At 40.0% G+C, this 22,046-nt stretch overlaps 1 long non-coding RNA gene across 1 annotated transcript in view; it reads right to left on the minus strand.

The window, feature by feature from the left end:
• Positions 1 to 10,822: 10,822 nt before the first annotated feature.
• Positions 10,823 to 22,046, minus strand: part of LOC117817961 — an 89,495-nt gene continuing 78,271 nt past the window's right edge. Inside the window, exon 4 of the long non-coding RNA XR_004632272.1 lies at positions 10,823 to 11,471. This is a non-coding gene — a long non-coding RNA (uncharacterized LOC117817961). The remainder of the gene's footprint in view (positions 11,472 to 22,046) is intronic.

Below are 22,046 nucleotides of genomic sequence, written 5' to 3' on the forward strand. Positions count from 1 at the left end.
AAGCAGGAAATGTTATTATCACATTAAGACAAGAGCCACTCTGCAAATGTCTGATTCTCTCTTATCAGTCTGAAAGCTGCAGAGTGAAAAATCATATATTTGAGATATGTGGAGCTTGTCAAATCAAATTAGACATGGCTCATGTAGAGGAAATCCTACCATCGTAACAGAAGTACAAAGAATTGACCCTTCATATTCAGATAACATATTAGGAAGAAATTTTGACATGCTGTTGACTACATATCAGATTTTGACACAAATGTGTGAATGACTGTATTTAGAAAATGTCTAATTGGCTTTGAACAGCTGCCTCGAAAATAGTCTTTCAAAGATGGGGAAAAGAAGATGAAAAGGGAAGGTCTGAGCAGCTTCTTTTTTGAGTGATGTTTTTGTCAGCACCTGCTGCCAGTTTGTAGCTTGATAAATGGTTTCTCCAGGACGGTGAAGAGCAGCTGCCTCACTGAATGATAGACTGAGCTGCTTACGTGAGAAAGAGGAGATGACGTGTTGACAGATTTGCATTGGGCTCATATCAATATGTTTGTCCAGTTTGTTCCTGTTCTCTTTAATCCAACACTGGCCATCACAGACAAAATTAGGACAGTGAAACACTCAATTTTATTATGTGGTATCTGCTAGGTGCTCACTACAAACCAGAGATAGGAGACTTTATATCTCCTTCACTTTTTACTCATCAGCCTGCCATGAACAGAGAGTAGATAGTCCAAGGGCAGGGTGGGAGATGGTTCATGGGATAAACATCAGCTTCAGGGCATATCTTATCCATACATGTTCCACCTAAAGGAGCAGTGCGTGAATTTAATGATAACAAGCAGTGAGGTTGCAGATTGCAACTAACTGATAACCACCCCCATCACCCTCCTCTTTTAAATGTTCTCTTTTAAGAAAACCTACAGTGACCATGAAACCTCAAAGACATTATCCCTGTGTAAATGGCTTACTCCAAAGGTAAGTAAACAATGACTCTAATTTCCAGTTTATTGTACTCCAATAAAACATTTTAATGAACATTTGGTTCAATATTTGCAAATACGTAACTGAGATGTAAACACACCAGTCCTTTAACAAGGCTGTTATCGCTTTGTATCACATAAAACAAAAACCTGAATATGAGCCTGTGATGTTTACAGGATTTAAGTAGGTTTTGACTGAAAGGCGGGAATACTGTTAGCAAGGAAGCTTAATGCCAGCTGCAACTCTACCACTTTGCCAATTGCTAGGTCAACCAATTGTTAGGTTGAGGCAACATTTCCAATACTCAACTTCTGTCGATAGGCTTCATAACTATTCATTAGAAACCAATGAGTGACGTCATAGAGACTACGTACATGTTTTTCTATAATTTCAACAATAGTCCTGCCTCTAACAAGGCCAAAGCCCAATCATAGTTTAGAATTTTGGGATGGCATCTGGGGTGACCTATCAGATTTCCATGGGGGGGGGGGGGGGGGGGGGGGGCTTCAAAAGCAAACAATAACATCTGGATTAGGATCCATTATTTCTATATTGTATTTCTAACGTCTGAAATTAATGCTGTGGGGTAGGTGTCAGATTAAGTAATGCACTGCATGCTACTGAATCATCTTTTATTCACATGTTTCACAGCACAGACTCCTGTCAAGTGATGTGTTTGACCATTTGAAGGAAAATTTTATTTTTTTGTTAAAAAACTTTACTGAAACATGCACGGGAAGAGCTCAGCAAAGAGATGTGATATGCTGCTTTTTCCAAAGGGGTTGCCAAAATCTACATAAAACAAAAGTTCCTCACCGGGGATTTAATAACCTTTCTGATCTTTGAACTGCAGGCCTTTATTTCTTTCCATGGATGTTTTTTTTTGGGAAAATGCTTTTATCAGTGTAGCCAGAGACCAATGGGAAAAAAAAGAAAACTTTTAGGCTATTTCTTGCAATTCGGGGGCAAAACTAAACCAAACTAATTACAAAACTTTCTTTCAGGAGGCGGAGAAGAGGTGAGGAACCTCACCCAGACACCTTTTCTTTGTTTGCAGCAGCCCAGGTCATATTGCATCACCTCTGCAATCTTTACACAGTCATAAATTGTGAGTCAACAGACTGTGAGGCACACAGGATCATTTCATGTAAAAGGATCTTAACAAACATGAATTGATGTTCCTTTAAATGTGGAACAGTTATCCTTCGCCACTACTTGATTATGAATGAATGATGACATAATCATCCTGCAGAGTATTGCTGAGACCTCCTGCACCTAGATCAAAACCATTTAAATCAAACTATCTACAAATAAAAATCTAATTAAAACATTAGGAGAGAAATTGAGAGTGGTAGACATGGTGTAAAAATTCTGAGTGTGAATAAACTTCAAACTAAAACAGGAGCAATGCAGAGCAGTGTAACTTCTTACTTAAATATGGGTGATATACTGAGTGTGTTAAACAGGGTATGCCATAAATAAAGGCTTGTCAGTTTTGTAAGCTGGTTTTAAATAACAGCCTGGTTCCCCCTACAGGCCTGGTAAATTATTGTGTTGGCCTGTGTTTAAATTTTCTGTGTTCACTGGCACTTTCACCTGGCTTCCCTCCCATTCTTACCCACACTTTAACACTTCAGCTAAAACAGAGCTATAATAAGCCTCAGCTATTGCATTACAATTACTCCCAATGGTCAGTTATTAGTAAACAGCACCAGCACCAGCACATATGCTTCAAATGATTGAACTGAAAAGTTACAGTTAAGTATTTGTGCTGAAGACTGAGAAGTGTAAGAAAAGTCTTACATACTTAGGTTTCAGTAAATTCTAGTGTTTTGCAACCACACACAGCTTAACAATGAGCTCAGTAAAAGTCTCAGTCGTTTCGACCTTGGATCAAAACGTGCATAACAGAGGGAACAGAGACACCATACACAGCTGTTAATGTTTGGCCACCATCTGTTATTGTGCATTGAAATGGCGAACTCTGTGTGGGTCAATTAAACCAAGTAATGGTCATAAAGCCTGTTTAGTCTGCATAATTCCTTGGAGTTTGAGGAAGTGAGGGACAACTTTATGAGTTCAAGGGATTAAGCAATTCAAACTCAAAGGTTGATGGGAAATGTTTGCTGGGGAGTGAAGAAGTCTCAATTGAATTTTACTTAAGGGGGTGAAGTATATGAGAATCTCAAGACAGGGTGACTTATTTATTTTTGTGTGGTTAAATTTTCACCTGACCTTGCAACATTTGTCCAATAAACTTCCTGCGCACATTGCTTAGGCATCCATAAAAATTATTTCTGAATCTGAAGTATTGCTTTGTTATGTCTCATTTTACAATAGATATTGTTAAAACTTCTACTGACATTTTTCTGCAGCATTAACCAACTTCTCTGACCACCAAAAGACCAGTAGGTGGAGGTAGAGCTCTACCTTTTCTTTTAATTTATTTGCCTTTTTTTCCCCATCAACAGAAAAAAAAATCATGTTAAAGGAAATGTGAAGCAAATGTGTGTCTGCTTGATTAGAGAATACCTCTGAAAGGAAATCACACAGGCACCCAGACAGGTGAAGATGTCAAAGGATTAACCATTATCAAACTAAACAGAATGGATTCAAAAAGCTGCTTAAGGTAAAAGAAAAACACAGTAAGTTCAACTTTGTAACTTCGTAGCTTTGTTACTGTTGTATTCCACCCTACATATTACATTGTAATCAGTAGATGGTATAAATGCCATTTGGTAACTGTTTCAGGTTAAAGATGGGGAGAACTTTGTCACACATTATGGGAGAAACTTGTCAACCTGTTGTGCTCACTTAAATCAATTAAATCCCCATTAGTTGCCTGGGATTTGGGACACTCTGAGGTGACTTATTTCCCAGTCGTTCACATGGAAATTTAGATTTTAACCTATTGACTAGTCTAAGGTAAGAAAACTCTAAAAAAAAAAAACAGACAAATTGAGCACAATTTCTTTGACATGGCTAATCACGGCATCACAGTCTGCAGGTAAACAATGTCAAATTGGTTTGATGAGTGTGGCTAACATTAGCAGAGCTCGCACCACCAGCCTTTGGCTCTTTGCAGGTTTACAAATGTCTCTGCTGGTTATACATTGCCCTGCTCGTGTGGTTATGTGCCAGTTTAACCAGACACAGCCTACTTCAACTTTATCTCCACTTTCCAGATCAACATACTGCCAAAACACGCTACGAGAAGCCATGATTGTTGACACCCAAGGAGAGCATTTTAGCATCATGCCAAGCCAGTAGCTCTGGCTAGTGGTGGCCTGGTGCGCTACAGCTTAGACACAACATATAACCTACATTTTGACCCCACAATTATAAATATATCGATAATTCATTTAACTAATGGGTCATTTTGGTGCCGGCTAGCACATCCCTACTTATCATATCGTGAAATAAGATTAATATCTGGTCTTGTAAAGTCAATAAGGCTTATACTAACTGTGATGAAATATTCCAACTAATGAGACAACTGCACCAAGCTTTTTGTGCTCTAATTACCTGCGCTATAAGGAGAAGGTATACACTAAAGGGCCCAATAAACACGTCAATCCACAAGTCAGCATAGAAATAGATAGATATTACACAGCAAAGGAAAAAGGTATTTGTTTTGAATTTCTCAGGTCAAACACAACAGTTATCTACTGGTTTTGGATGATGCCTCCACAAAGATAAATAAATAAATAAATAAATAAATAAATAAATAAATAAATAAATAGATAAATAAATAAATAAATAGATAAAGGTAAGGCAATCAAGACATGATAAGGCAGTGACTACTCAGCCAATACAAATTGAAGTAATTAACGTTTAAGTAGTGAGCATTTATTGACTTGTCCCTATAAATTAAAAGCAAATCAGTAACTTCTCGTGAAAAGCTTTTTTTGTGGTTCTGGGATATCTGTGGACAAATTATTGCTTACTGATTTATTACCACTCTTAAAGTCTGTTTTGGAACAATGAATCTGTCAACTTTACCGTCTCTGAATCAGTTATTCCATTGTTGCAATTACCTGATTGTTCTTGATATCTTCCTTGACTCGTGATTTTGTGAACATTATTGTAGTGTTACATTTATATTTTATTTTCAACGTACAGGAAAGGCTCAAAATTTCATCAGAGTTAGCGAGTGGTGTTGATTTAAAAAGAAAATATGATATACAAGGAGCTGAAACAGGACTTTTTTATTAAACATGCCCACAAGGGGTCGCTAGTGTCTAACATAATCCACTCTGATTCTCTCCTCAGTCTCACTGAACACCCTGTTCTTTAGTAACCTCGCTCCTTCATAGGTGCTCTCATTCACAGTCTACATCACCTGGACACAAAGTCGTGTGAGTGAGTGTGTTTGCTTACATGTGAGTCATGCTTTTGTCAAGGGAGTCGCTGCCTCTGTCATCCATCGGCCATGCTGTTTCCTGGTGATGAGGCTCAAAGTTATGGACCAGTATTAATAAATGGTAGCCCTGGCAACAGTGTTCAGTGTGTGAGTCAGAGGAGCTCAGGCAGAGGGGAAGGCAGGGCAAAGCGACCGAAGACGGATGCTCCCTGAAAAGCTAACCTCGGATGTGGACCTGTGTCACATCTGAGCAGAGCGAGGGGAAGAGGAATTATAATCACATCAACATCAAGTAAATGCATCAATGAGTGCTTACAGTGGAGGAGTGATTTTGGGGACATAGCAGTGAGGAACTCAGATTCTTTTTTTCTTGCTTTGTAAGTCAACAAATACAAAATCCACAGAGCTGTTAACTGGAGCAATTACATGAAATGATAGTGCAAAACATGTAGGATTCGAGTACAGTAAACAGCTAAGAGAATAAAGCATGGGTGGTTCCCCCTGCTGCTCTGGGATTGTTAGGATGCACATTTTCATGCTTCTCTGAGGAGAGGATGATATTTTTAAAGTGACCATAATAGTTGTTGTGGATTTGTTGGGTGTTTATGTGGATATAAATCAACTAAACTGCTGCAGACTTTGGACTCCAGCCTCCAGAGCCCAACCAGTCTTTCTAATGCGGTCTACAGAAGGCAAGAGGTTGTACAAAGTAAAATATAATGAGGGGACTTCAACTTAATTGCGAAAGATAAAGGTTAGTAATATCCATAATAACAAAACAGTGAATATTTTGCAGTCCTGTCTGGTTCTGCAGCAGTATTTGAGGGTTTTGTGCCTTCAGTCACGTATACACAGTGCAGTCCTGTATGCTGCCGTCAGTCTCTGTATAAAGTAAACAACAACTGACCGTGTTGGGGTCACTTACTTCCAATCTGCGAGCTGCCTTTGTTTGCTGTGCTACTGCAGAGGCCCAGAGAAGCTGATTACAAATCTCTCCACTTCCCCAGATTACAGCTTGGTAACACAGAGAGGCTTTCTGCAGACAGATTTTATAACTTCATATTTAATGAAAAAAAGCTATGCGTCGTCAATGTGATACTTCTGTGATTCTCTGTGTTACACAGCACTTAAGGAGCTGTTTGGACTAGAGACGGGGAAACAAATAGGATAAGAGATGGTTCTTCGCAGAATCATATAAGCTTTTAAAAGCTTTATCATTGCTCATTGATCAATTTAAATACATTTTAAAGATGCATTACAATCAGCTGACTCTTAAGACATTATTTATTCAAAGTTTATGTAAAATTTGGTGTACAAGACACTTTCATACATTTTAGGTGATCTAAAAATTAAGTGTGTACACCGGGGAGACCAATAAACTAGTATAACCAGCAGAGAGAGCAGTTCTACCCAGAAGATGGCGCTCATAGAAACAAGCAGCCGCTACACTGCACAAAGCCTGCTGGGATAGCGAGGCTGACCACTCTTGTGATTCTACTTTTTAAAAACATTTCTTCATCTTTACTTCATAATCACACATTTAAAGAGCTGTGTGGAGCTCAGGGTTTATTGACTCCTTAATTTTAAACAACAGCAGCCTATTTGCCCAGCTGTGCGTAAACTCAAACGTAGCCTAGTTTGAACGTAATTTCTCATTTAGGATGAAGTTTACACTGTACTAACGTTTTGGGTGTTACACCAGCTGAGATAGTTCCAACATCAGCCTAAGTTACAACGTAATTCTTACACTTAGCTCCTAGTAGGTGTAAAGTCCTCCGTGGAGTATATCGGCTGCGTCGTTTTGAAAGGTGGGATGATTTGAAGGATGAGGAGATACAGAGTGTTCTCCCAGCTATATTACGTCTGCAATGCGATATCCAAGAGAGAGATTACATCCTTTGGAAAAATATGATGACCAAGATTTGGGCTCCTGAGTATTAACATATGTTGTAGTGGATAATTTTACCACTCGAAGTCACTGTTATTATAGACACTGCAGATTAATGATTTAGGCTATAGTTATCACTTTACTTCAGTTTGATTCAGCTGTGGGACAGTTCCGAAAAGATTAGGCACAAAATATAACACATATAATCCCAAATCCAAAATTGGTGCTTTCCTCTGATTGGCTGCTGGAAGTGTCAACATCATATCTGCGACAATGTTTTGGTTAGTTTGGACGTTACAGCCTACTAGTTAAGATGAACCTTACGTTTCTGTGGTGCAACCAAACAATGACACAACTTACAAACTAACTAGTTTCAACGCATGGTTTAGTGATGACTTTACACTCTAATTTAGGACACAACTTGCGTACTGCTGGTGCAACAGGCTGCAAGTGATCACTGGAGGGGGTGTAAGTCTCAGCAAAATGGTCCTCAAACTATCAACACTACCATAGGCAGAGCTCAAGTACTGTACCAGTAGCTAGCAAGATGGCGAAACAGATGGTACGGGAAAGGACAAAATAGCTGAAAAAATGCAACGTTAATCTCCACCTATGAGGACAGTTTAAACCTTCCCCCTGAAACAGTGCAACATTTATTCCAGATAAAACAGTTACTATTCTTTACTTAAGCTACTGCATCCAAATCAAAAAGGCTGATTCCCTTATCATTTTACATATGAATATTTTTCCATCTCAAACAGCTATTTTGAGTGATATTTGCCATTGTCACTGCATCTTCTATAGCAAAGGGTGGCACTGCAGTGCAAAAAAAAACACAACAAATAAGAAACCGAGAAATCATAAAACACAACAACATAGGGGAGAAGACAACAAATCACAAAACATGTTTTGAAATGAACAGATGGAAGCAACGTTTCCTTCTGGTTAAAAAAAGACAGATCTGTTCGTTTGTCTGATTCATGTCGCCTGCAGGTATCTATCTACCTTTTCAGTTAGAAGTTAATGATGTTGTGTTTTCTTACCGGTTTTGTATTTCACACATCAGGGCCATATCTAGTTAAAACACAGATATGTGCATACATGCTGTGTTAGCAGAAAAAAAGTATCCCTTTCTTCACCATGCTGTTAAGAATCCCAACATCTTGAAGAAATTAGGGACGTTTCAGCACCAGCCATTTGAAATAGGTCTTCCAGTTTTCACTTAACGACACAATACATAATTTGACGTGCTTTGGCAGGGTGGAATATCTCCTCCTCTCATTGAGATGACAAAGTGCTCTTAAATAGAGCTGGGAGTCCAAGTGAAACCAGATTGTTCACAGAGATAGAGGAAGCAGCAGATAACAGGCGGTAAATCAGATGCAGAGGGGAGACAAAGGTTCACAGCCAGAGATTCACAGAGAGAACAGGAGTAACACCTTTCAGCGGTAGCAGAAACCATGAGTTATAGAATCTGTAAAAAGATGCTCAGTCTAATGTTGTGCTGACATTTTCATTGCACTGCATATATATGTGTATATATATATTTATGTATACACATATATATGTATATGAAAACTGACAAATCAAAGACATTTCACTGCATGTTAACTGTTCAGACAGTGGATTGTCAAAATTGGCATGCACAGTGAGCCGTATTTCAGCATAGTCTATAACCACTAGTTACAATGGACAACAGTTCAGTTAACGGTAGCATCCATCGAATGCTAGTGTTAGCAGGCGGAACCGTTGAATGGAATAAAAAAATGTTCAATGCTTTTTCACCACCTTCTGTTGTATGAACTGAAGCCAAATACCTTTTGTTATAGGTTCCTACATATTGCACTGGTGATGACTTTTCACATGGAGTCTGTACGGTAAGGATTGGCTCTCAAAGCTCCAGTGATGATGTCACGTTACTTACACTAGCCAAAACAATCATTTAACTTACCATTGATTTATTTACAAAAAATGTATGTGACATGTTCTTTTAATTTGAAAGTTTTCTCAATGTCAAATCTGTTAACATGGAGGAGAAAGGATTGATGACCTACATTGCAACCAGTCAGTAGGGGGAGCCCTACATGTTTTGGCTTCATTTTTGGGGATCAGTTATGACATCCATCTTCTCTTACAGTTTTTATTTGAGACCTTGCAGTTGGTACCTAAAGAGTCATCAGAGTGGGCAAACTAACATTTGGACTTAAATATGGCACTTAAGATGTAGATAAGAGATCACTAAACGTTTTACAAAACATCTGAGAGGAACATCAATGTCTGTAACATTGTTGTTTCACAATTCATCCATTAGTTGTCTAGGCATGATACTGGGAACAATGAAACAAAAAGGGTATGGTGTTGCTAAATCAAAAGCCAAGTAATTAAATTATATTGTCAAATGTTGACATATTCTAACAGAGTAGGTAAAAAGTTTGACCTGTAAGAGGCACTAGAATCAAACACTGGGGATATGAAAAAACCTTGGAGTTCTCCTTTAGCAACCATGAGTGCCTGTTAAGAAATATCATGGCATCCCCTCAAATAGTTATCAAGATATTTAGCCTGGAACAAAAATAGTGAACTAGCCAACAGAGAGCTCAATGCTGCATCCCCGGAGCTATGCAGCTGGCATGGCTTATAAATTGGAAATTCACTGTTGCAACAAAATGCATCACGTGGAGTCTCTTATATCTCCAGCTATAGAAGACCAATGAAATCACACACCACGAAGATCGGCATAGATGATATAACATGAGCTGGAAAACTTTAAAGCAGGAATGTGGATAGAATGACAGCAGATTTTGGCCAGTAGCTGATGATGGAGTCCTGGGTGTGATTGCCTGTCGATTCAGCTGCAGATGAATGAGCTGGCTAGCTTTGATGCTGCAGCAGGTCACATGCCTGCTGTCCCTGCGAATGTGTATGCATGTGTGAGGTAATGGGGAGTGAGATAGTGAGAAATACTGGGATTACTGGAAGGTCGGGGGCTGTCAGATGAGATGGATGCAAGACTTCTTTGGCGCTCAAATCACACACACTCAGAGGTGCAGGGGTAGGAGTCCCGAGGCACCACTGCTTTGCTTTCGTTCTCAGACATAGGTGTAAATGCACACGCAGACTTGCTTAGGATAAAACAGATGTGTGTGTAGAAGCATGCTCACCAATACACACCAACATCAGCCACATAGCCGGCTTAAAAAATGCACACATCCTATCGGGCTGTGCTCCGATCAGCAGGATTAATGAAGAGGTATCGCATTTTACAGTGAAGCAGCGTGTGGGGCTCTGGGGAACAAATGGACGGAGTCTGCAAATCCTCAAGTCTGTCTTCAATAATGTAATCGACTTTTAGGTTATGAGATAGCATGGTTAGGGCAATCTGTAGAACTTAGTGGCACGCTTGAGTTATGTTCCTTAACAAGACCATCACATGCAATCTGCTACTTTCTACAGACCAAAGACCCTCATGAATACCTTCTGTGTAAATACTGTACAGTTGAGAAGAAACATGGTGGTGTAATATGTCAGAGGATATTAGGGGAAGGAATCCATGATCCCTTTCAAGGTTTTGTGAAAGAATTAATACCTTCAAAGAGTTTCATTTGGTGAAACAGCTTTAAATTAGTGAGGCCTGATATAACCTTGAAAAAAATGCAACAATCCTAGGATAACCCCAAAACTGCATCCCTTTCACAGCCCAACTTCAGTGATGAAATATCAAAAGACCACCACAAACATCATTCAGCTCAAGGCTGTGGTGAAACTGATTGAAGATGAGGATGGAAACAGAATATTTCAGATTTTTTTGACAGTAATCATGCCCACATTCACCAACTCATTTGGGGAAATGAGATCAGCTTTGGTTTGAGGTCGGTGAACACTTACCAGCTCACTCAAACTTTTAGCCGCCTCTGTACCAAAGTTTGACTGAAGTTGTTCTTTTGGTGCTTGAATCCACTTTTTCTCTTAACAAGCCAGAGACTCTCTCCAGGCTGCTCTCATTTAGGAAGCTTAAAAAATGCTTGCTGATCCGAGCGCAGCTGGTGAGGTGGTGGCATGTTTGGCAGAGTGCAGGACGATATCAGTGTGTGCTTGGTGTTAGGTGACAGAGTCTTGTTCCAATCCTCCGGGGCTCTGGACCCTCACCAGAGAGACTTGTTACGCCTCCATTTGTTTATCAGAGTGTCAAATTCCAAACCGCTGAGGGAATAACCCGACCTGCTGCAGGCGAGAGGAGGATGATATCTGTGGAGGGTACAGTAGATGAGTGTTAGGGTAGCGGATTTCAAATGATAAAGGCCTGATAAAAGCTGGAGTGAGTGTATGACATGTTAAGAGTCAGCTGGGCAAGTCTGACTAATCCTTCGTTATCTTAGCTCGAGATGAAAGCAGAAAAGGTTTGGGGAGTGTATGTAAACAGGCAGAGTTTTGTGTATTTGTTTGGGAGCATGTGACTTGTGTAGTCTGGGGTTTTTTGGTGTGTCTAATAACAAAAAGGTCACATTATGGAGGCCCAATCAGTGACTCAGATTCAAAGTGTTAAAGATATAAATCTTGACGATAATACCACCTGATGGTCCAGAATATCATCAGTGATTTCAATACTTGGATAATTTAGTCTATTAGCAAATGCGACAGACTATTAAAAACAGTTAGTGGTAATTAGGAACATTAACAGCAAAGAAGCAAAGCCAAACGGGTAGGGGCTTGCTGCTTTTGGTTCTTGTTTTATATCAAACACAGTTCAGGAGGTCTGTTTTTAAAGCATCCCACAGTTTCAGTCCTTAACTTATGCCTGCCTGCCACCACATACAGATTTTTTGTTGTTGATGTGTTGGCAACATCCCTGCTCCTGGAGCTTGACCACATGTCTTAATGCAATATTTGCTGCTAAATGTATTGCCTGTACTTATTATTTGTAAGCCATGTCTATGTTAATGGATGGCCCTTTGCTATTCTATGACTAATTTTTGTCAATAATTGCCTGGTTTATTGTAAAATTATATAAACTGAAAAGTATATAGAAGATTAATTCATAAAACTCTGCAGTCTTGCTGAATTGGCTCTATTGAGACCGTGCTTGACTGTGCATTTTGTGAATTAGGAAGCTTTACTGTACAGTTTTGTGTTGGGTATTATCAGCAGCAAGGTTACATACAATGACAATGTTCATATGTTGATGATCAGCATGTGTAATGTTAATTATTCAACATCTTGTCATGATACATGGACGTAGTCTCTGTGGCGTCACCCATTGGTTTCTGAGGCAGAATTTTGAAGCCTATCGCCAGCAGTTGCCATATTGGAAATTCTGGCAATAGGCAAATTCTCCCTCCATACAGTGTGTGTGGATCAAGCGGCAACCTCCGGTCTCAAACTATGAAGCCCATGCGGAAGTGTTATAAACTGCAGTTCATCAAGAATCAGCTTGAGGCTGGCTGCAGAGGCACCAGAAACCACAAGACGATCTTTGCAGCATTAATAAACATGTTTACAGCCTGGTTCAAAAAACGGTTTGGCCCTATGTAGCTAATTTCTCTATCGGCACACATTGTATGGGGGGTGAATTTTATTCTAACGCCGCCGTTCAGAAGATATTAAGATTAAGAGTTTTTGCCCAAATAAGGACATGGCTGACTTGACTCCCAGTTGGGAACACATAGCTGTTGACTAGGAGGCTCAAACTCTGCCCCTTTACGTCACACTATGCCTGGTTGTGTTCCCCATTTCCAATACTGCTGTCGCCATCGATTTGCTTCAAACCAGCGCACAGGAACAGACGGGTGATGTCACGGACACTATACATTCATATTTTATACAGTCTATGATGTGGATAGAGAAATTAGATATTCACACCGAAATCATTTTTTGTAAACATGTTTATTTTTGCTGAGAATACTTTTGTTTCTGGATCCAGCCTCAAGAGGACGCTTGAGGAACTGAAGTTTTTGTTACTTCCGTATCGGCTTCACGTTTCATGACTGGCGGTTGCTGCTTGGTTACATTATGTCAAGCTGAGGGAAATGGGGGTGTCATTATTCAGAAGTAGTAAAGTATTAATGAAACATTTTATTTAGTTTAGTCAGACTAATCTCATTTATGGGCTGACCAATAGTGATGGCAGTGAATGTATGTGCTATAATTAATGCTGAGCCATCGAAGAGTTGCAGACACATTTTACGATTGTAATAGAGCAAAAGTAGGGGCATTTTAAATGTTGCTAAAAATTTTACATGCAATCCCCTTATGGTTCCTTTGAGATACTTAAGTCTGCAAAACAAGGAGTGACATGTTTCTTCCTTAAATGTTCTCTGTGAAACATTCAGCGTTGGTAAAAACAGGGAATAATGGCTATTCTTACAGAGGTTAAATCATTTATGGTTAGAGTTAAAGAAAATGTCAGTAAGGCTGTAAACATGTTATTTGGCCAAGTTTCAATCTAAGTATTTCACTCAACAGTATGAAAAACATTCCAAGGTATGATTCAGTGATAAATTAGTAAGTGCAGAAAGGAAGTACATTTATACCTAAAGGAAGTCCTTGAAAATGCCATTGTTTTATGTGGCTATTAAGGTGGAGGTGGAAAATAACGACTTTTTACAGTTGAAAACAGTTGATGTGCAGGAGGCCGCTCAGTGGCTCCAGAAATAGCTAAAGCCTAAACCAGTGTGGTTTCCAAACAATGCACAGCACACTGGACTCCATCAGACTTCCCCTGGCTGATATTCTGAGTCTGTTTAATGACCTCCGGTGGCCAGTAAAGAGCAGTGAAGTCAGGCAGGAGCTGCACGGTCCACAGGAAGATATTGACTTAAGGGACCAAAAGAAAACACCCAAACAAGCAGGCGACCGAGCCAGTAAACAGGAAAATACACAAAGGAAGGCACCTGGCTCGAGTGCTCGGTGCCTTCAGGGACACGGGACACACTCCGGCCCATGCTGTGTTGTTTCCTATTGACACACAGTGCTTCCTTATTTTCGGATATCCTGTGTGTGTGTATGTGTATGTGAGTCAGTGAATCTGTCATTGTGTCAGCTTGTTTGTTTTAAGATCTATAATTGGTATCATTAATTGCACTGTAGAATTTGCTCTATTTCAATTAGGTAGGATGTTACTGTATGTGGAGGAATGTTGTTGTGCTCACTGGTCTCAATGAATGGCCGATTGATCATACACAGAGGGGTACTCCTTAAGCCCTCACAGGCTTTATGTGACTCAATTCCTGCAGCTTGACTAGAAGTGGATATTCTTCTTTCTTCTAATCCTTAATCATGGATCAGTTTTAAGTAAATTAGGCACAGCAGGTAGAAGGCACATGAGGGAAAAACTAATGAGAAATCGTTGAAACATTTGTAGACTTTCAAGTTAATGAGCCGTGATCCTGTTTAGAGCAGCTACAATATTTTTATAGCAACAATGGATCAAATAACTGTACAATGATTAGAGAACCCGTCACAGTTTTGAATTGTTACCAGAGCACATTGAGGCAGTCAGAGAGTCCTTTCTTATTCTGGTGTTTTAATTAGTTGATGTTATGATCTGTACTCTTTAAGATACTCTGGTTGTACACTTTTAACATCTCAAACATTTTTCACTTCATCTTCAACCACTTTTGACTCCTTAAGTTTATGACTTCTCCAACAGCTGCATCCTGCCTGGTTGACTTGTTTTTAGCATCTCGGCTAACCTGGCCAGGTTTTCTTTTGGCTCTACTTACCTTGCTATCTGACTACGTAAACTGTAAATGACAGTCAAGAGGAAAGGATCTCCATTCTACTCCATGTCTGAGGGGGAAAGATGCTCATCAACTCACTTGTGACATTTGGCCCACCACCACCAAATGCCGCCAACATATCAACAATACCTGCTATAGCTCAGACATAACAGATGGATTCTGCTCCACTCCATGCAGTCTACTGGCTCCATCTGGGTTCCAGGCCTTCAGTCTATCTCACTTACACCTAACTACCAATGGTGCCTCAGATGGGACGCTTTTTGTTTTCATCAATGTCATTTTTGCTCCTGCATGCAGATGTTTGAGACCTAACACAGAGTATGTGAAGAGCTAGCAACTAAAAGCATCACTCTGCTTGTGTATTGCCCTTGTCTTTGTCATGGAGAAAAGGCTTGTTGATGAACATTTGTGATCACAGTTTTGGTAATCAAATCAACATTGTGTTTTTCCATCAGATAGATTTGTAGATCTTTGACTGAATAATTGAATATTTTGGCGGTGTCATTAAATTTATGTTTCAAGGACCACAATTGTACTGACATTGCCTTCCTGAGAGCTGCACTGCTAGCATGGGTGTTACAAAAGATCATTTGTTGCAGGATTAAAATGTGTTGTGTACACAAGTTAATGCAAAGCATTATATACAAAGTCTGCATAGCCGTACAGAAAACAAGGGGGCCTCATGTTTCCCATATGCTGCTGAAACAATGACAGTATATGAAGAGCTGACTACTTAAAGCATTGCCCTGCTCGTGTCCGCGGATTCAGGAGCTCATAATAAGCTTGTGAAAGGATTAGTGCGGTGCCTAACTTGACCTCATGACCTTTCAGAATAAGGCTTCAGCACTACTGCGAACAGACAGCAACTGAAGAAAGGGCCGCCACCTCTCTCATGCAGGGGGCTTTTGTCTTGTCCTCACAAATTCCTCTTCCTCCTTCCCCTTGTAAATTGCTCCACTAAAGCAGGGTCTGACCCCCGTTACAAAGAGAGGACTGCACAACAAACTCAGCCAGTCAAGTTGGCCCATTATGTGCACTGGTTGGGGGTTTAGCTGTGCACCAGCAAATAGTGAAACAGAGTTAGGCTGCTGTCACAGGGAGCTTTAAGCCCATGAGACACTTTTTTGTTGCAGATGTGGAAAATTTTGGGAGTGGGGGAAGTCTTGATGAGAAGAAACACTGTAAAGCCTTTTTTCTTTTTTATATTGTTCAAATGTAAAATCTCATTATAACCCATCATTGAAGCTGTCACAAAAAAATATAATGAGGGAACCTGGAGACAACTTAGTGGAGGAGCTAAAAAACTTCAGAGGGTAAAGTCGTAATAATAGTGATGAGTCATTGTTTTTGAATGGAAAAACAACCTCCTGTTATTCTTTATGAATAAAATGGAGACAGAAAAAGAACAAAAGGTTCATTTTTGGGATCTTTAATATGAATGTATATGCTATAAATCATTCTGACATCAAAGAGTCTGATACTGAATGGCATATACTGCACACTATTTAAAACTGCAATCAAAAAGAACACTTAAAGTTGGCTCAACTTGTCACTTCAGTCTGAGAAACAAAACAGTTTATGTGAAATTCAGCTGGAGGCGCTGATTTTAAAGCCTCTCTTGGAAGGAGAATAAAAACAAACCTCTGGGCGATAAGACCCCCGTTGCTGCGACCCTGTCATGTGCACGACTTTAATGGGTGTCAGCAGTGACCAACGGAAAAATGGAGGCGCTGCAGTCAGCACGCTGACCTCAAACCACCTATCATCCAGTCGCTCAAACACCTTCCTTCCCCGGCTCTGATGACAAATGCTATTTATAGCGCATTTCAGCTGTGTTATTACAGAGCAATACCTTTCAATGTACCCTTATCTACAAATCAAAGTGATTAAAACAGCCCCCATCGAGGCCTTATCACTGCGAACAAATGTTATTTTGGCCTTTAAAAACTGTCGACCCTTGACAGCCTGACAGTGGATAGCACATCATTAAATATATCAGAGGAAAGGAAAGAGCAGAGAAAACATTGTTGTCATGATGTATTTCATTGAAGGTGAGGTGAAAACTAACCACACATAGAGGTGCAATGAGTCACTGTTGTACAGGCAGTGATTGTTCTGTATTTTCAGAGTCAATGTGCTTTTGATTAAACACTCCTGTTTTTGTATGGTGGCCATAAGCAGTGCAGTTGACCAAATCCATCCAACACCTGGCTGGACAGGTGGTACATTTAGAACTATTTCACATATTAAGAAAGTGATAAGTACTGTTCTGTTAACTATTTTTGTGACTGATGCATTCTAGTTCGGGATATTATATTACTGGTCGACCGATATCATTTCAAAACGTCCAATGCTAATGAAGAATTTCCAATCCGGTGTCGATAATTACAGGCAGATGGGCGATGGATGATGTATAATGCCAATATCAGGTAGTGCTGTTGTTATTGTTTTTCCATTCCATTTGATAAATGCAATAATTTAAAGCTGGGGTTGGTAGTCAGATTTAGATGCACTTTTTGTTATACTGGTTAAAATGATCTTTATGTCCTGATGGCAATCAATACATAATGTGTTCTTAAAAAAGAGTGAAAAAAGACGCTATCTACACCCGGAGTAAACCTTTGGAAAACACCAACCAATCCCTGCCTTTAGGGTCCAATTTATGAAACCAATCAAATCCCGTCCTGCCATTCTGCCCGCCTCCTGCGCGTACATTCCTCCGGCGTGCACTCTCCGTCCCCTGCCTCTGCTTCCCTTACCTCTATTTACTGCCCCTCTTGCTTGACCTTGGACCTGTCCCCTCTGACCCAATGAAGTGCTTTGCTCAGGACTGTAGTCTGGATCAGAGTCAAAAAAGCTCTCAACAAGGGGGCTCTGACAAGCAAAATAATTAATGAAATTTAGTAAGTCCTACAGAAAATGTAGATGTATTATAGCTTTTCTCCTGATATTGTGTCACTGGTACAACTGGATAATGCTAGCATGACAGTTGTGAGTGCAAAGAATAGCCATGTTTGTTTGTGTTTTTAACTTTCACTATGGTAATGTTTTTGGTGTTTTCTTACCGCTGAGTGAGACATGAGTTGACGTAGTGCAAAATACAATCGATGTGCTGAGGACTGTTTTTGAATCAGTCACGATCAAATGGCGAAGCAGCTGTGCTAGTGCAGGTGAGCGGATGCGTCATTTTGGAGGAGCTCCGAGGGGAAGGGGGGGAGGGGTTAGACGGAGTCCTGAGGAAATGCTACATTCAAATTCATGCTAGTTTTCCGTGACTACCAACCCTAGCTTTAATGATAACAACATCCATTATTTCATGCACATTTGGATCTAAAATACATGGTTAACTAAGCCGCTAGCATGTTCCAGATGTTCTTTTTCATTAATAATGATACAGAAAGATACATTGTGTTATGCTATAGATCTCAGAACATGACTGATATTTATGTCAGAAGCAATACTAAACTGCACCATTCTATACATCATAACCAAATCTATAGCAAACACCAGCTATTACCCGTTTAAGATTTTATATCTAGGATGGGAAAATCGTGTTATCTTTAAGGGGCATTAAGCTTGCTCAACAGCAGCTACACTGACGAGGCTGTCTGCAGTGTCTGCAGACACTTTTTGTTTATTGTTTTTAATCGTCCCCTGAATCGGTGTGATTAATTGGCTAAACCAATTCAGTCTATCTTCAATAGTTACGCTATAATTAGGCCCATTGCTTACTTCACACTGAGAATTTTCCCCTCAAACTAAGCACTTAATGTTTTGCTGGTTTCATACAAAAGCTTTGGATATATAAGTCAAATTCTCGGGGGTTGTTTTAGTGTACAAAATAGCACATCAGTGTGGAATTGAGACACAATAGTTTACAGCTGCACTAGTGACTCTGTGAGGCTGTGAAGAGTGGCACTTTTAGCCTAATGCTAGCGTGCAAAATTTTCATAAAAAGCAAATACTAACACTGATATTTAACATTGTGATGATTATCATGTTTTCAGTTTAAAGAGCTAGCATGCTCTTTTTTTTTCTAACTGACACCTAACACTAAGTTCAACTGAGGAAGATGCAAACATCAATGGTTTATCCAGTTACAACGTCTCTAAGTTGAGTATAAAAACTGAGTGATGTTGACTTGGTGATGGGGCTACGTATAGAGACATAGAAAGAGGAGGAATCAGCAAAGTTACTCAAATTCAACCTGAGGGAAATTTGAATGTCTGATCAAAGTTTAAGAACATTTAATGTAGTAGTTGATACATTTCACTCAGTGTGAATATCTGGCTTCTATAAAAAGCCAGATACTCACTAAAACCAGTTATATTCAGCCTCTGAGGGTGGTTACCATAGGAACAGAAAGTCATGACAGTCCAATAAAAGTCAGAAAGACAGGCAGACCGACTGACATTAAGTCCTTAGAGGTCTTACACTTGCAAAACTAATAAAAGTGAGAATAACTGAAGTGTGATATCAAATTCATGTAGTTTATACAGCTGGTCTGCACTGGTTTCAAACTTTACTCCATCTAATTAAATAGGTTTGAACTGAATGTGTGAACTTGGATGAGTTAATCCAGATCAATTTGCAAAAACCAAACAAATTTTAGTTTTCCCATAAAAACAGTCTCTTTAGCTTCTTGAGTGTGTCTACACTTGAGTATTTGAGTTTTATCCATACATCTTCTTGAGAAAAAATACAGAGGTAAAAACCACTTTTGCTGGACTAAATAGTCAAACCAGGTGACCACCACAGACAGAGAGGAGCAGCTCTCTGTGGATCCATAACCTTAGTCCTTGATTCATTATCTCAACCTGGAGTCTCTAACAGAGAAACAAAAATAAGCAGGACTTCTTGGCAAAACAAAAGCATGGTGCTCATAAATCTCCCGGAGGCCCCTCAGAGATCCTCCAGGCCATCACTGCAGCGCAGCAGTGTGCAACCCTCTGGGTTTGGGGGTCATAGAGGAAAGGGAAAGGCATGACACACTGTAGCAGCAGGGGAGCCTGAACTCCTGCTGAGCAACTGCAACCCATCATGCAGAATTTCCTGATTGTATGTCTAACCTTTCAACGATTTTGGCGACGGCCTGCAGTGCGTAACATGGGGAGGGGATGTTTACCATGTTACAGACGGTGAAGTTCAAAGAAAAGGAAGATATGTTCTCACAGAAAGTGATACTGGTTTATTTTGAATAACTCGTACTTTTAAAAGACAATTTTGTCTGCTGTCTGAGGACACTGTTTTCAGAAAACAGCTCTGTCCTGAGCGTTGTAGAGTTGTCAAAGGCAGGGGTTATGTGTCTGCATGGACTCGTAACAGAAACCGGTTCAAACACAGAAACACACAGGTGTCTGTGGAGCTGTTACAGCCATTTATACCAACTGCAGATTTTACACATGGCTGTGGGGGCCTGCAGTTAAAGAGGAAGTGAGTGCTGTATATGTGTCACATTAAATAACTCCTTTGACAGATTTAAGGGCTGATGGCTCTTGATTTGATGCTCCACATCTCTTCAAAGGTCTTTATTCTGAGCCTGTTCCACTGAGACAAAGTCGATCAGTAACAGTGATGATCAGATGTACAGGAGAAGCTTTCACGGAGATAAAGTGCCAGCTGTGATTTAAGGCTAAAGAGAGATACCATAAAATATCAAAGTTAAATACAGTTGGGCATCATTGTCACTGATATTCAAAGCTACACAGACAGGGCCGAAGCTGAACAGCTCTGTTTGTGCACATTAGAACCAGACAGTTACAACCAATGCATGCAAACAGTTGTTGATGTGTTAAGTTGTGGTCTTATGGGGGATTGTGCACAATGTGCACGTGTTTTTGTGTGCATGTTGACAAATTTAACCAGCACATTATTTCTTGTATTCAATAAACTTCCCTACTCAATCACTCCTCTGGGATAACTCTCCTTGACCTTCTCCTCTAGAGCCCTGTCAAAAACAAGGGCAACAACAACACAATGGAGGTTTAAGTATATTAAGTCTACAGGTGCTCAATATCAGTGATGAAGAGCCTGTTTGCACTAAACAATAGCTGCATTCTTGGCTGTCCTGGTGGACATTGAAGCGATGTCCAGGTTGACATTCTTCACCGTTTCCTCGACGCATGCTGCGCTACCTTAAGAGCCTTCAGCAGCCCGCATATTTTCCAGGCTGTACATCCTCAGCAGCGATGGAGCAGAGATTCCAGCAGCTTATAGGCAGCAGGTGTGAGGGCAAGGCGGACTTTCCAAGGATGTTAAGTCAATGGAAGACTCATTAATGTCCTTCCCCTACCTCTGCAAACAAAGGGAGAGGAATGCAGGAGGATGCCTGTCGACATGCCGCAGATGGGGGAGATACGCTCGTCTGAATAGGATCCTGATCACTGGTCAAAGATAGCTTAAACACTGGGGGCTTGCTGGGACTTTTTCAGCTGGTCCCTTACACAAATAAAACCTGAAAACTGCAGCCCCTGTACAGGGCTTTAGGGATTCAGTGTTTATCCCAAACAGACAATACAATAAATTAAAGCCATCCGGTCGTGACTGTTTTCAATTTGCCTACGTGATGAAAAATGTTAATCGGCGAGAGGGATTAGAGGAAGGATGTATGTGTTTATAAATTGTTTAAACTTCAAGAGAACAAAGAGAGGACTTCAAAAAAGGGAACATATAACTACTTTCTGAGTCTGTCAACTAACTCTGACCATATTTTAACAATCTCCATGGAGATTGTTGGAGATGGGCTAGAGAGCTGAAATTGCACATAATTGCACTATCTCAGCATGAGTGAATTTTCAGAGGGATTAAAGAGAAGAGAACAAACAAGGAAGCTCTTAAAGAGCAACAAGACAAAGAAAGTAAAGCAATTGTGGTTGACCAAACAAGTAAAATCATTTCTTGTATGGTTTTATTTCTCTTTGTGATTTACTGCCTTTATGCTGAACCAATGTCTTTGCTTTTAGTGGATGGGAATCTTACAGCGTCACAAGTCTTCAACATAGGACTTTGTCAGGACTCATGGCTTAGACTGGTTCTTAATATTTTAGGCAGATGGTATGGTAAATGTCTGACCTTTAAACCAAGA

Source organism: Notolabrus celidotus, chromosome 8 (genome assembly GCF_009762535.1).
Source record: "Notolabrus celidotus isolate fNotCel1 chromosome 8, fNotCel1.pri, whole genome shotgun sequence".
In the NCBI taxonomy this organism is placed as follows: domain Eukaryota; kingdom Metazoa; phylum Chordata; class Actinopteri; order Labriformes; family Labridae; genus Notolabrus; species Notolabrus celidotus.